Source organism: Ictalurus furcatus, chromosome 18, assembly GCF_023375685.1.
Source record: "Ictalurus furcatus strain D&B chromosome 18, Billie_1.0, whole genome shotgun sequence".
NCBI classification, from domain to species: Eukaryota; Metazoa; Chordata; class Actinopteri; order Siluriformes; family Ictaluridae; genus Ictalurus; species Ictalurus furcatus.
Window position 1 is genome coordinate 135635 of NC_071272.1, and position 17686 is coordinate 153320.

Genomic DNA, 17686 nt, shown 5'->3' on the forward strand with positions numbered 1-17686 from the left:
AACATATAAGTGAACAGTAACACATTGAATAACTGCTTAAATTGCTTTATTTGTAGGCTTTGATCTTCGATTAATGAAAACTCACAAGAAATATAGTGCTGGTGACAGACTACCTGGAATCAGCTTGTTTTGTTGTTTGTGTTTCTTTTAATTCACACTTCTGATTAGCAGTTTCTTCAAATAAAGATTGTTGTTGTTGTTGTAGCCAGTTAACTTAAGATAAAGGTCCAATTGTAATTGTAATTTAAATGTTTACAGGTTGCCATTCACCAATCCACATTCTATCAACACCAATGCAGTTATGAGATAGAACAACAGAAACAGATAATATACCTGGGAATATTGTATGTCTACGGTAGTTTACACAAACTGAAGTATATATAAACTCAGCAAAAAAATAAATGTGCCTTTTTCAGGAAACTGTATTTTAAAGATAATTTTTTTAAATAATCTTTACTGATTTTATTGGAAAGGGTTTAAACAATGTTTTTCATGCTTGTTCAATGAACAATAAAAAATTATTGTACATGCACCTGTGGAACAGTCCTTAAGACACGAACAGTTTACAGGCGGTAGGTGATTAAGGTCACAGGTACAATAACTTAGGACACTAAAGAGACCTTTCTACTGACTCTGAAAAACACCAGAAGAAAGCTGCCTAGGGTTCCTGCTCACCTGCATGAACATGCTATAGACCTGCTGCAGGGAGGCATGAGGACTGCAGATGTGGCCAGAGCAATAAACTGCAATGTCTGTAATGTAAGACGCCTAAGACAGTGCTACAGGGAGACAGGAAGGACAGCTGATCAGCCTTGCAATGGCAAACCACGTGTAAGTATGTGTCCCTCCCCAGACGTGATCAAGGACTTGCAAATGTCTTGGTGGAAGAGTGGAGGAACATCTCACAGCAAGAACTGACAAATCTGGTGCAGTCCATGAGGATGAGATGTACTGTAGTGCTTAAAGCAGCAGGAGGACACACCAGATACTGACTGTTACTTTTGATATTGACCCGTCCTTTGTTCAAGGACTCATTATTATAGATTTCTTGAGTTAATACTGATGTCTGGTGAAAATTTCATGTGAATAGCCTCATTGGAAATATATTTACTGAAAAATTTTTGACGCGTTCAATACTTATTTTCCCCACCGTATGCTGCCCAAAGAGGTGTTGATGCAAGTAAAGGAGGCCATCATTAGGCTGAAAAAAAACCCAAAACAGACATATCAGAGAGATAGCAGAAAGTTTAGTAGTGGTCAAATCAATGATTTGGTACATTCTTAAAGAGAAGGAATGCACTTGCAAGCTCAGCAACACCAAAAGGCCTGGAAAACTAAAGTGGACGAATGCTGAACTCTGTCCTTGTTGAAGAAAAACTCATTTACAACATCTAGCCAAGTCAAGAACCCTCTGGAGGAGGTTGGTGTATCTTTGCCAAAGTCTACAATCAAGAGACACCTTCATGAATGTAAAGACAGATGGTTTACCTCAAGATACAAACCACTAGTAACATTCATTTGCTATTCACCTCTAAAAAAGCCTGAACAGTTCTGATGCAAGATTAAACTTGTATGAGAGGAGAAGAGGGAAGAGAAGAGTATGGAGAAGTAAAGGAAGGGCTCATGTTCCAAACCAATACCATGTCATCTGTCAAACAAATGGAGGCAGTGTTATGGCATGGGCATGTATGTGTACAAATGGAACTGGGTCACTGGTGTTTATTGATGATGTGACTGCTGATAGAAATAGCAGGATGAATTCTGAAGCATATAGAGCTTTACTTTCTGCTCAGATTCAGTCAAATTCTGCAAAACTGATAAGACAGCGCTTCACATTACAGATGGATAAAAACCCTAAACATACTGTGAAAGCAGCCCAAGGGCTTATTAAGGCAAAGAAATTAAATGTTCTAAAACATGTGATGACCTCAACCCAATTGTGCATGCTTGTCACTTACTGAAGATAAAACTGAAGGCAGAAAGACAACAAGCAGCAACTGAAGGCAGCTGTAGTAAACACCTGGCAAAGTATCTCAATGGAGGAAGCTCAGCATTTGGTGATGTCCATAGGTTCCAGAGTTCAGGCATTCATTGACTGCAAAGGATTTGCATCCAAGTATTAAATATAATCATAATATTTATAATTATGTTAGTTTGTCCGATTACTTTTGAGCCTGTGAAAATGGAGGGACAAAATGGCTGTAATTTCTAGACGGTTAATATTTTTGTTAAACCCCTTGAATTAAAGCTGAAAGTCTACACTTCAATCACATCTTTATTGCTTAAACACCTGCAACACAACTGTGCAAGCTAACTTGTTGTCATGTCTTTCTTTATTTTGCCACGTGTGTTTTTGTTTTGATTCATGTCCTGTCTCCTCCCATGTCTTGTCGTTGGTTGTTTCCCCTATGTGTCATGATCTTTCTCACCTTTGTTCAGTTTGTCCTTGATTAGTTTGTGTATTTAAAGCCCTCGTGTTTCTTTGTTCGGTGCAAAGTAATTTTCAGTGTTTTGTCGCCTGACCTTACCAAACCATTTTTTCTGTTCTCTCATTGTGTGTTTTGGATATTCCATCATATTGCTGTTTGCAGATCACCCAACCTCTGACTGTTTCCTGTTTTTCTGACTCTTGGTTTGGATTTGTCTGCCTCCTTCTCTAACAAAACTGCAACTGCATCTCAACTTGTGTTACATGATGACACCCCTCTTACAATGGCAGGTGTTTGTGGTGTAAAAAAATTAAGCCAAAATAAATGGACAGAACTTTTTCCACCCTCAATGTGAAATAACATTGTATAAAAAAATTAATAGAAAAATAATCAGAAACTTACAATAACCAAGTAGCATAACTAAACTAATACTTTGTTGAAGAAGCTCAGTCTTTTTGGGTAAGAGTCTATCAGCATGGCATATATCTTGATCTGGATATATTTTCCCACTCTTTCCTGCAAAAACATTCTAAATCCATCAAAATGTATCAGGGCATCTCCTCTGCACAGCCCGCTTCAGGTCACCCCACAGATTTTTTTTTGTTGGATTCAGGTCTTTGGTTAAGCCATTCTTTTGTTCATTTGGTTGTATACTTTGTGTTATTGTTTAGCGGAAAGTTGAAATTCTTTTTCATTTACAGCTTACTAGCAGACACCTGAAGGTTTTCACTAAAATGGCATTTGTAGCTATTCATGATTCCCTCCACCTTGATAAAACCTGCAGTTCTGGCTGAAGAAACGCAGCCCTAAAGCATGATGCTGCCACCTCCATGCTTCACCATGGGTATAGTGTAATTTTGGTGATGCTTTTTGCACCAAACATATCATTTGGAATTATGCAATTATACCTTTTGGAATTGGTCTCATCAGACCATAACACATTTTACCACATGGTTTGGGGTGATTTAGTTGGACTTAGATGTTTTTTTGTTTTGTTCTGTCTAGCCACACTACCCCATAACCCAGGCATGTGAAGAATAAGAGATTGTTGTTATATGCAGAGAGTAATCAGTACTTGTCAGATATTCCTGCAGCTCCTTTAATGTTGCCATAGATCTATTGTAAGTTTTGTCTTGTCCTTTTGTAAATTTTGGAGGTACATCCTGTTCTTGGTAATGTCACTGTGGTACCCCACAGTGCTACACAGTTCTGCGCTTGTTAATGTATGGCTTTCACTGTGCTCCATGGTACATCTAATGTTTTGGAAATTCTTTTATACCCCTCTCCTGGTCGATACCTTTCAACAAGTGAGATACCATACATGCTTTGCAGACCATGACTTCAACAGTCAGATAAAACCAAGAAGATGTGAAGAAAATCCTACAGACACAGCTGATCTTTAATTGAGGTTCATCAGAATAATTTCATTGATGACTGCTGTATGATAATTACTTTTGAACATGAGATTGAATATTATTAGTTCATGCTGAACACAGCCACATTCCCCATTATAAAAGGGTGTGCACACTTTGCAACCAGGCTATTGTAACTTTTTATTTTTCCTAATTTTCCCTAAAATATTTATGATTGTTTTTTAATTTTTATACATTTAAATTTCACATTGAGGATGGAAAAAGTTTTTCTTGGTTTAATTTTTTTTTAAAACCTGCCATTTTAAGGGGGTTGTGTAGACGTTTTATATCCATTGTGTATATACTGAGTATATTTTGTTTCGGGAAAGGCTTCCTTCATTGAGTGGTTTATGTTTTTTTGCAACTTTAAAACTTAAATGAATAAGTGACAAACTCTTTTATTTCATTTTTAGATTCTGGACCTGAGAGTACATTGTTGTAAGTCAATTTCGCAAAATACTTAAAAATATAAGTATTATTTTAGAGCTGTAGCAGATGTCATTCTATGATTTGTCAGTTTATACCAGTTTATGTTACAACATTAACTAAATTATTTTATATTGATCACCGAAAATATGTGATCTGGGATAAAAAGGTGTTATTTCCTTAACATGCTGTAAAAGGACAAGAGCTTGAACGTGAGCTTCTGTGCCATTTGCAGCCTGGGCAGTTAAGGCCCTTTCATGTGGAGCCAAGTCATTCACTCCTCACTGTTTTACACACACATACACACACACAGAAAGAGAGAGAAAGAAACCATGCTAAAGCATACACGCATACATATTTGTGTAATAAGTGTAATCTTTTTCTCTGCCTGCATGCCAAACCATGGCTTCTATTTAAAGACATGCAAGAGCAAATGAACCCGCTTGTGCTGCACTGTTGCAGGTTTCCTCAGTGGAAAAAACAGTTTGTGTGTTTGTGTGTGTGTGTGTGTGTGTTTATATATGTGTGTCAGAGATATTTTGGGTTTATAGTTTCATTACTGTAGCAAGTTTCTTATCTACAGTGGTTAACTCACATGAAGAGCTGTGTGTCATCTTGTACATGATTTATTGCTTTTCTGTATAAAATACCTTTCTAATCCCCCATCCAATCATCACTGGTCTGTTGTTGATCCAAAAGTCAGGATGCGTTAAAAATATATATATTCATTCATCTCCAGTAAGTGCTTTATCCCGGTCAGGGTTATGGTGGATCCGGAGCCTATCTCTGGAACTCTGGGCATAAGGTGGGACAACAACCTGGATGTGACGTCAGTCCATCACAGGGCACCCGCACACCTGCACGCACGCACGCGCACACACACACACACACACACACACACACACACACACACACACACACCAGACAACACCTTATCTTAGCCAATCCACCCACTGGCATGTTTTTGGACAGTGCAAGGAAGCTGGAGAACTCCGATGAAATCCACGCAGACACAGAATAACACATGAAACTCCACACAGGCAGTAACCAGAGCTCAGGATTAAATCATTAACTAAATCATAACTTATTAATCATTTAAAACTTTACTTAAATCATAATTATTACTAAGTAAAAATAAGTAAGGAATAAAGTATAGTAATATGGCAAATTGTCAACCTATCTGTTTATAGTTTCTCTCAGCAGCTATAAAGATTCAATCCCTTACCTTACCTCTTTTTCACTATTAAAGACTTTACCAGTGCTGCTGTTGATTTCCCCATATAAATTCTGACCATAGCACATTATCATCAATTTTCTGTCAAAGGGAACAAAGAACAAGCAAACAGATCAAAAAAGATTTTGAATTTATTTCTTAAATTATCTGACTGAAATAAGCAAAGACTCTATCCATTAGCAGTTCCAAATCACAAATTATCCATCAATAAAAATTAAACTTACTTGACACAATTAAATAGAAACTTAATTTTAATTGTGAGGCATGTAGAATTTCCTATTTTCTTGTTTTTGTTTTCAGTGTAAACCTCCTTTTCTGCACATTTTAAAGATATTTCACTTTGTCTTATATACCATTTTTATAATGATAATTTTTTCTTGATCTATCATGATATGATTGCAGGAGACAATAATAAAGTATTTCATGAAATACAGGTTGCTTAAATGGGCTGGTGAAGTACTTTACAGTTTGTTTTTCTCTCTTAAAGGGCCTGAAAGTGATTCAATTATCTAAGGGACATCTAAATTCAGTGGATCTAAAGAGACTCACAAGACCATGGATTGGGAAAATTGTCCTTATTGGTTTTAAATGTTTATGTCACTATTAATTTTTTCTGATGTCTAACCTGATTGTTCTTGATTGTTCATGCTAAGCAGATGTTTAGCTAATTGAAGCACCATGGTACAAATTGCTTAAGCTCTGTAGAAAGTTTTAATTGTTTAAGAGGAAAGGGTAAAGGATATTTTTTCATGTAAGATGTTTTTAATATTAAACTGTACGAGTTTCCAGAATTTTTGTAAAGGTACAAACATGAATAGATTTATGTGTTAAAACTACAGATATTAATAAAAAGAATTAAAGTTAGAAAACAGACTGTTACACATATAGATTACAGGTATCACCATCAGGAGTTGAAGTGAAATTTGGAAGGTGGTGGAACTTTTGGAAGAGGTTGCGGTGTCAATTAGATCTCATGCCTTGTACAGAACAAAAAAATTACAGAATTGTTGAAATGAAGACTCTTGAAATGAAAAACAACCCAGTGCCCACTTTTCAGGGAGTGGGGTCAGGGGTTCTGCTGCAAATCAGTTATGAAATATCAAATTACACAAGGCAAATTAAACATTGCAGTAGAATGTAGGTTGTGTTTCTTAGGTGGATTTCAGTTAAATAAAACATTTTATATCAAGTTCAACATTGAGTCATTATCTACAAAACTCCTCACACATATTTGGCACCTCAGACTCAGTGTGAAGAGAACCCATTAAAAGGTTCAGAGATATCTAGATGATGTGCAAACTGCACAAAACTGTACTCATGTTACAGCACACACACAGGGAACACTACTTGATCCTCATCAGATCGAAGACAAACTTCAAGTTCATTTACAATCTCAGGTAAAGAAATCTCTCTGGCACCAGCTAAATCATTCCCTAATATAAGGTGAATACATTTCATGAGAAACTGTAAATGCAGCCCAACCTTTACATTGCCTGTCACTAAACTACACTGAAGATGAATATTATATACTCCTAAACACTTCCTAGATACATCTGACACAACAACAGTTTGAACAGACATTGATAAAGCTGAGTCCCGAATGAATGACGTGATGTGCAGATCCCGTATCCTTCAATATTTACACTCATATACACTCAGCTGACAGTTTGAGTAGCAACAAAGCCAACAGATTTATAAGTGTGATGAGGCTTTGCTTCAAGAAAATATAAAACATGCCATAATGAAATGATATGTTGCACAACAGTAAAAAGAAACACAGGAACCTTTAGAAGTGATACAACCTAGATTGGCATTTTTAGTGGAACTTTAGCAGAGGTGGGAAGAGTAGCCAAAGATTTTACTCAAGTAAAACTACTTATAAAAAAGAATTACTCTAGTAACAGTAAAAGTACTAATGTTAATAATTGCTTGAGTAAGAGTAAAAAAAAAGTATCCAATGAGAAGATTACTCAAGTAACAAGTTACTACTCGCTTCAGATCTGATTAAAATGAAGGGAAAATCCTGAACCTCAGTCTGCATGGAGAACTGTAAGTCACACCTCTCCTTAAAAGTCTGTCTGTTCTGTTTATATGATATAAAACCTGGGTTACAGATGAAGCAGCATATCCCAGTCCACAGAACCTGTCATTTTCAACACAAAACCTCACACACGCACACCAACAAACAAACATTTTCCCAATGATTGACTATCTTTATTTTTTATGTTAACAACACAAACTTGTCAGCATCTGCAGTTAAACAAGTCAACAGAGAACAAAAGAACAGACTGTGGAATAGAACAGAAAATAAAGTGTGTAGAGAGAAAGGGAGTGTTTACCTGAGTTAGTGTGTTTGTTTTTTTGTGTGTGTGTGTGTGTGTGTGTGTGTGTGTGTGTGTGTGTGTGTGTGTGTGTGTGTGTGTGTGTGTGTGTGTGTGTGTCCTGCCTATGTTGACATGCTTGCTTCTTTCCCCTCTCCAGGACAGAGCCTGCTGTAAAAAAGTGAGCAGTTGTTGCAGACGGATTCAGACCACTACAGCGTATGGCAAGACTTGCGACCTCATTATACATGATATAAACTAATTATTAAAAACTGCATATATTCATTAACATTTAACAGTAACAGAGGAACACCACAGAATGTAGTTAAGTAAAAGTCCATTTCTGTGATTAAAAATTAACTTGAGTAAGAGAATAAGTAGGGCCAGTTAAATCTACTCTTAAAAGTACTTTTTTTCCCAAAAGGTTATTCAAGCAAATTTAACGACATAAATGTAGTGCACCTCTGAACTTTAGTAATTTCTAGAACAAGTCTACACTAATAAGGTAGGCAAGGCAGCGAAAGGCATTCTTTTGACACTTGTGGGTCAGGACAAATGTTCTTGATACCACTTTTTTAAAATCTCATTTAAATATATAACAAAACATCCAGGTAAGCAACTTTAATAAAATCTTCTAATAAAATCAATTCTTTTGGCTGTGCCAAATTCTCATCATTACTTGAGACATAACATTCATCAAGCAAAGCTCTCTTTTCCCTTGCAAGCTACCGGAAAGTTAGATTTAAAAAAATTGTTGGTGGGCTTTAGGGACCTATTCAAATGAACACAATTCAAATGAATACAGTTTCTTTAACCTTTGGATAATCTATGTAATCTAGTATGGAATCTTCTCTGTAGTTTTAATTGGAATATTTCCTGATATTTACATCTAGATGAAACAATTAAACAATTAGAACATGGCACCTTTTGTTTGATCTCACCCATTTTTCAAGTGACCAAAAATATTGGAACCTGTGACTGACACGTGTTTCTTGTTGCCCAGGTGTACCCTGTTTCACTTGGTTTACGCCCACCCTGGGTTTTGCCTGTGAAGGCTGCATTTGTTGTTAAAAAGGATAAACCAACATGGAAACTAGAGAGCTATCTATGGGGAAAAAGAAAGACATTTTGAAGCTGAGAAAAGAGGGAAAATCAATCAGAGCCATTGCACAAGCATTAGACATAGCCAAAAAAAAACAATTTGGAATGTGTATTTAAAAAAAAACAAAAACAAAAACAAAAAAACCTTTAAAAAAATGGACAGTTGAGGATTAGAAATAAAACCTCCAGTTTCGGTGCGTCTGTGCCCATGATGATCATGTCTCAGATTCTTGTTCTTGGCTGACAGGAATGGAACCTGATTTGGTCTTCTGCTGTTGTATCCCATCCAGCTGTTGTGTTTTGCATTCTGAGATGCTTTTCTGCTCACCCTGGTAGTAAAGAGTGCTTATTTGAGTTATTATAGACTTCCTGTCAGCTTAAACCAGTTTGGTCATTCTCCTCTGATCCCTCTCATCAAAAGCTGCAAACCCTCCACTCACAGAATGTTTTTTTTGTTTTTCACACCATCCTGTGTAAACTCTAAAGACTGTGGTGTGTTAAAATCCCAGGAGATCAACAGTTTCTGAAATATTCAAACCGGCCCATCTGGCCCCAACAACCATGATATAGTTAAAATCACAGAGATCACACTTTCTCCACAATCTGATGTTTGATGTGAACATTAACTGATGCTCTTGGCCTGTATCTGCATGATTGTATGCATTTTGCTGCTGCCACATGATTGGCTGTCTGGATAACTGCATAAATGAGCAGGCATACAGGTGTTCCTGTTAAAGTGACCGGTGACTGAACTAGACTCCTATGAGATTCATTTCAATGCCAATGAGAACTTTGAAGGAGCTGGAGAGATCCATTACTCAGACGTAAGAAGCAGGAGAACCACAGTCTGCACACTCCAGGCTGGAGTGAATGGAAGAGTTGCAAGAAGAAAGCTATTATTGAAAAAAAGTCACATAAAATCTTATTTCATAAAGGGTTTTTTTTGGATTCATCAAACATGTGGAAAAAGGTTCTCTGGTCTAATAAATAAATTGTATTTTTAACTTAGACATATTGGGACATTAAATAGTTTAAACATACAATACTGTGCAAAAGTGTTAGGCACATTCAAAGAAATGCTGTAGAGCAAAAATGCCTTCAAAAATAATGAACTTAAATACTTCTCCATTTAAAAAAATACTATAGAGCAGTAAATAAATATAACAAAGTCAATATTTGGTGTGATGACTATTTGTTATAGTCTTAGGTAGAAATAGTGTAGGTTTATAAGGAACTGAGCTGTAAGTGTTGGAGACTGTCGCACGCAGAGTGTTTGACTGTCGCACTCGCATCTTATTTTTGCAGCGAAACCCAACAGCCTTCATTGTGTTTTTGTCTGAAAAGTGTCTCTTAACACTTAATATGCTGGTTTCTTTACTGACATACAAACATTTTTTCTGTAACATTTAATTTTGTGCTGGAAAACTAATGTTTGGAAATCTAAAATGTTTTTGTACTTGATAATGTAGAAGTCATAAAATAAAAATCTATAGCAAAGTTTGTACTAAAAAAAAATAGTGTGCCTAAGACTTTTGCACAGTACTGTAGTTTTGTTATTTTTAGGAGGATATTATTTTCCAAATTCAGTCTAAAAAGTAAATCAGTAATACCTCATAGCATGTTTTATCCATAGTGTTAAAACTGATGTTTTTTATATACGTAGTTGTTGATATAAATTTTTTCTTGTTTAAGCAATTTTCCACCATTTTTTTTTTAACGTTTTGGTATGTCAGTTTATAGAGAGCAAGTGGAAATTCTTAGTATGATGAAAGTTTTATAGTGAGGAGCTATGCAGATGTGAGAGATGTGTGGGTGGTGAAGCCCTCCACGTACACATTCACTCAGATGGTTACCTGGCACTAAGCATTTCCTGATTCTGTGCTTGTAAGATGAAGCAATCGCATGCAGCACTTTGTGGCTATGATCACATGAAAGTGCAAAGCGCTAAGCTGCAGTGGAAAATATTCTTGCTACACTTCTGCTGATATTCTACTGGTGCAGAGAATTACCATGAAAATCCAACAGTTAAACACAATGAGACACATTTAATCTATTTGATCATGGTTTTCACTTTCATTACATACAAACAATGAGTTTAAAATCCTCCCTCTCCTTGTTTTAATCAATTTACTTTTGTAAATGTTAAATACAATTATAATTACATGTTTAAAAAATAATAATCAAAAAGTTTTCTTTTTTGCAGTTTTAAAAATTTTATGCTGTTAGTAATCATAAATATTCTGATACATATGTGTAAATGAAAATACTACTGTAAATTAGTGTAATGAGATTATTTTTGTCTTCCACGGCAGTAGCAATACTGTGCACATTTCTGTTCCTGAAATAACAGAATGCAAATTGAATACAGGAATAGAATATAGAAATATTAGACATAAAAACACACATTTGGACTATTTGCAAAACATTTCAAATTCTGTCTTTTATCTTTTATCATACTGACTTTCTGTATTTTTATTTTATGTGGATCTGCATTCACAACTGTGACACATTAGTGCATTTGACAATATACAAGTTTTCTAGTAATAAAAACCAAAGCATTTTACGCAATGTTGTTGAATTCTATGGTAGTATTATGTAACAATACATATTTACTAAGAAATAAAAAGCCTACTGTATTTTGTCTGATATATCATGATCTACCTCAGAATGTGTTTACAGTAAAAAAAAAACAACAACAAACAAACCAAAAAAAAACATTATGGAAAATAAATTATTCATTATTTCCCATAAAATAACACTTTTTGGCTAAGTAAAAGTCTTTCAATAATGTTTCTGTAAAGAGACTATCATTCATTTAGGATGTTATTTTAAATAAAATATAAATAAAATGATTTTAAAAAACCATGTAATCTAACATTTTAAATAAAAGTAATTTCATTAAATATTTTAACACCTCTAAAAAGATTTTGTTTCACTACACACTGTTTGAACAATTACAATCAGAACATTGTACAATTGTAATTGCACAATTGTTGCAATTAACTAATCACATTACTGAATATTCATAACTCAACTCAACCTTTATTTATAGAGCACATTTATAACAACAGGAGCTGAACCAAAGTGCTTTACAATACACATTTCAATCACAACATAATATGTATTATATACCCTTAGATAAATACTAAAATCTATACCCATAATTGAAATTTATTCAAAAGCTAATGAATAAAAATGTGTTTTTAAAGCAGCAAAGCAGATTTTAAAATGCAGAGCATCAGAGCTGACCTGATATGAACTGGAAGCTGACCTAAGTGCTCTAGTAGGAGAGTAAAGGACAAGAAGGTCACAGAGATATTGAGGCACAAGAGCAGATAGAGCTTTGTATACATAGAGCAGAATTTTAAAATCTATCCTCCATTTTATGGGGAGCCAGTGTATTACTGGTGTAATGTGATCAATCTTTCTAGACACTGTAAGGAGCCTAGCGGCTGCATTCTGGGCCAGCTGTAAACGGGACAAGGCAGTTTGAGGCCGTCTGGTATATAATGAGTTGCAATAATCTAACCTTGACGATCTTGGCGAGTGAATTACAATTTCTAGCTCTGATTTAGAGAGAGAGGTTTTTTTAAATCGCAGATGGAAAAAGCTGCTCTTAACGGCACTGATTCATCTATATAAATGTAGTGATGAGTCCAAGATCACCCCAAGGCTCCTTGCGTGCTCTTACACATTTAACGACAGCGGACCAAGCTAGTCGACCAGTCCAGATAAAGAGGACTTGGAGGTGCTGAGAATCAGAACTTCAGTTTTGCTCTCATTTAACTGTAAGATATTGTCTGCCAGCCAGCACTTGATAACAGCAATTTAGGGCATTCTCTATTGATTATCCAAGCATGCTGGTAAATAAAATTGAGTTTTGTCAGCATAGCAATGATAAGACATGCCATATGTCTGAAAAATTTAGGCCAGTGGGCGCATGTACACTAAACAATACACTACAGCCTCCACACAGTAAATATATTCATATTTAAAAAAAAAAAAAAATCATGTTCAGCACCATATGTGAATTATTCAGATCACTGAATAAAATCACTTAGTTAAACCTGAAAATGTAAATAAATAAATAAATAAATCTGTTCTTTTGTGTAGTTTATGAATATATTTTCATAAAGCATAAAAAACACCATATCATTTTACTAAACAGAACTAAAACAGTTTCACTGAAGGCTTTGACTGAGGTCATCAAGTGGCGATCATTTGTAGACAGTGCCCATGTTTTGAGAGAGAAGAGAGCACGCACTTTACTCAAATGTGGCTGATTATAGCATGATTTTGATTTATGATTTTTGGACTTGGTAGGCCATTCACAATAAACATTTTGTGCTTTGTTGGTCTTTTTTGGGAATTGGCTCTTGGTGATGGCTATTTGGTTCTAATTTGAAGTGTGTGTGTTAGCTTACTACAGTGGGATGAAAAGAAAATCTAAATATTTCTTGAAGATAAAAACTTGATTCAAACTTGAATTAGTTTGGCACATGATACATTCAATTTTCAGATTTCTATTATGCTGTTTTGGGACCATATTTATTGCTAAAATTCTTACATAAATAAATTTCAATTTAATATTTTCCCCTTAATAATGAAATTGACTAGAACTCTTTCATCATTAGAAACCACTAAGATAGTTCATATGGCGGAGGTTCGGCCAAGCGGAAGTGTTTGTTCGCCCCCGAGGAGACAACACACTGCCCGCTGTGTTTCGCCCTCACTCCTCCCGCACCATTAGGGCTGGACGCCATGGTGCACATGAGGCCGAGGTCACATCTATATGCTTTTCCCCCGATCGCTCTGCTCCAACAAGTTCCAGCGAGAGTTCGCCAAGACCATCTACGTCTGCTGCTAGTAGTACCTTATTGGCCAGCTAGAATATGGTTCTCAGAGATAATATCCCTGCTAGATGGCACTCCTTGGGAGATTCCCATCCGCAGGCATCTACTGTCTCAAGCCAGAGGGCTGATTTATCACCCTTGGCCGGAACTATGGAAACTGTGGGTCTGGCCCCTGAGGGGCACCAGCTCATAGATTCTGGTCTCACAATTGAGGTTATAGAGAGCATGTTGAATGCCAGAGCACCATCCATGAGGAAATTGTATGCACTCTTTTTGTCTTGTGGTGTGAGAACATCAGCTAGACCCAGGGAACTGTGAAATAGCTACAGTCCTGGAGTTCTTACAAGGACATTTCTCAGCGGGGTCAACTCCTACAATCAGGGTCTACGTTGCTGCCATTTTGACCAGCCACGCTCCTATTGATGGAGCCTCTGTGGGGCAACATGCTCTAACTTCAAGGTTTATGCGTGGTGTCAGGCGGCTGAGGCACATCTGGAGACCACGTATACCTTCCTGGGACCTTTCTGTGGTCCTGGAAGGTCTGTCAGTTGTCCCATTTGAGCCCTTAGTGTAAGCCTCTGAGAAGCTTCTGACACTAAAGGTAGCTCTTCTGCTGGCCCTGATATCTCTCAAGCAAGTAGGAGATCTACAAGCTTTCTATGTTGCCCGTTCCTGCCTTGACTTTACCCCTGGATTATCCAAGGCCTTCCTGTATCCTAGATTATATTCCTAAAGTGCCTACGTCTGCTGCCCAGCCAGTAGTGTTGCAGGCTTTCTGCCCTCCTCCGTTCCTCACAGCAGAACAAGAGAAATTGCACCTACTCTGTCCAGTAAGGGATCTCTGTACTTACGTTCCACCGCTCCGGCCAGTGGCGTAAGTTGGAGCAGCTGCTGGTCGGCTTTGGCGGCGACAGTAGAGGTGATGTTGTGTCGAAGCAGCATATCTCTTATTGGATAGGGGAAGCAATCTCTATCACTAATGAGGCGCGAATAAATAGGCATAATGTTACACAAGCTTCAGATACCGGTCACGCACAAAGGCGCTTCCCACAGCATGTAGCTCAAGCTACATCTCGTTACCTTCTCAGGGAACTGGGTTACCCAGACGATTTGTTTCTAGCCCATACTGTTCAAAGGCTATTAGCATAAACATGAGTGAAAATTTGAGATGGTAGTGCTAGAGGGTTTGAGATAGCAACTCCAAATTTGCTATGGTAACATTTCATATTGTCTCCTATCCGTGTGCCAAATTTCATAACTTTCCTATGTATGGTTTGAAGGGCTGATAGACTCAAGAGCAGAAGAAGACAACGAAGACTAACAATCATAATAGGTGCACTAATGCACTTGCAGTGCTTACCCCCTAAAAAGATATATTTTTTAAATACCATAAGTGAATCTTAATCTTAATCTGAATTGTTTAATCTTAATCTTAAACAAGCACTAAAAAAGACTTGGAAAAAGCATCTTATTGAATAAATTATCTAACACATAACTGCATTAAAATTAATAAAAAATAATAAAAAATGCCTCCATCCATTTGCTCTGAGATGATCAATGTCATGCAGCTCCCACACATAGGATAGTGTGCACACTGCCATCTTCTGTTCTGAAAGTGTTGATAATGCGGTCTTCTGTTCAGTCGGTTAATACTATGCTTCAATGTTTTATCCATTTATACACATTGTATTAATCTCTGAAATACTCAGTTACATAGTGTACCATAGTCAAATGTAACAATAGTGCCAAAAGAGGTAAAGGACAAGTACATTATCTTTAAATCAATGCAGATTTCATGTAATTATTGACATGAACATAAAATTACTGACATGGATATAAACTCAGTGTTATTAATTACGAATACTTTGTTGGCAACATAAATGACATGTTATCAGGATGGGTATATTGGGTGGGGAAACCATTCAGTGGCCGATCTTGAACTAGACATGGGGGGGGGGGGGGGACTCGCTGTCCAGAAGTAGTGGTAAGATATTATTCTGACAATTGCAATCTTCCATTCTCATCTCTTTGCTAAGAGCACTGCCCTAGCTACTGGGTCTGCATTTACTTTCTGGCAGTGCCTGGCAACTCCCTCTTTCTTCGTGGGCATCTAAAATAACTCGATAATATTAATTTTCTTTATTAAAAATTAAAAGTACAAAAATGCATTCGAATATTAATATTTAACATATTTGTCAGTGCTAAACATCCTTCATATATCTTAAATATAAATAATATGCTAAAGTTGTTATCTAAACAGTGATACTGTCATTCAGTGTAATGGATCCCACTGTGGTATAACAGAATTTGCATTACACCGAATCACAAAAACATTAGCCGGAATGATGAAACTTGTACTTCAGCTTATATTGCAGGCTGTCAACTGGCTACCTATATCAAATAGTGAGCTTAACCACTAATCACAATCATTCACATCATCTACTTTAAATTCAGCAATAAAAGTGGTGGGGTTTTTGCATTTCACTGAATGACATGTGGTTCTGGAACTTAGAATACCACACCATGAAAAGGTGAAATTATCAAATATTTAAGAGCAATAAACTCACCTTGCTGCATCACCACACCGTCTTCAGGGCACCTTTTGATGAGGTCATGGACTGTTGAATGATTATTAGTTTTTGATAAGATTTCAAAACGGCTTCTTGATCCTGTTACACTGAATGACCTCTAACAAACTGCATATTTGGGACACATTCCTTTTAATATAACACAGCCAACACTTATTTGAACAGACCAAGAAAACAAATAGATTATTTTACTTGGTAGTTTATATGTTTATTTAAAGATGCAATGGTAAAATCAAAGTTCAGACCATTACACTGAATGACAATTTTGCAGTTTGGAACATTATTTCACCCATATTTTGACTTTTTATCTCCACAAAAGTAATCTGAAACATTAAAGGAGACAGTTTACTTTCACTTAATAGGTTTTCTATGTATATAAGATTACTTTTGTAAATTTAATTAGTTGAAGACAAAAAATGGGGACATCTCATCTTTGACCCATTTTCTTATAGCCAATTCCCATTTTGTGAAGCTCAACGACCTTTTGTCACACATCACAGCATTATTCCTTGGGCTTACCCATCGTTATGAATGACTAAAGGAATTTGGCCTGTGTGTTACCCCATATTTATACCCCTTTGAAATAGGAAGTCATAGTTGAACAATTTCCTGTTCCTAGTCACCCAGGTATACGAAAAAAAATTTAAAACATCAATGGGAACATACTTCACATATATTTTTCTTATATGAATTCATAGGGGTGCCAATAATTGTTGCACACCTATATTTAACAAAAAACATTTTTATAAACCTATGTTGTGTTTGCAATTGTTTGATATCCATGAGAGCAGAATATTTTTTGAACAGACGATCAAAAGGTTAAACAATAAAGACAATTTTTCACTGCTTTCTTTGCTCATATTCACCACTGTAAATATATTTTATCCGCTGTAGGGTGGCTAGATGAAAGCTCTTTCTCACAAAAAAACATCCAAGCCCAACTAAATCACCCTAAACCATGTGGCAAAATGTGTTATGGTTAGATGAGGTCAATTCCAAAAGATATAATAATTAAAATAAAAAATCCACCATACCCATGCTGAAGGATGGTGGCAGCAGCATCATATTTTTGGGCTGCTTTTTGAACTGCAGGTTTTATCAAGGTGAGAAAATCATGAATATCTACAAATACAACCCGATTTTAGTGCAAAACATTCAGGTGTCTGCTAGTAAGCTGAAGATGAAAAGGAATTTCAGCTTTCAGTATGACACTGACCCAAAGAACAGATCCAAATCAACAAAGGAATGGCTTAACCAAAAGACGATCAATATTTTTGAATGGCCGAGCCAGAGCCCAGACCTGAATCCAACAGAAAAATCAG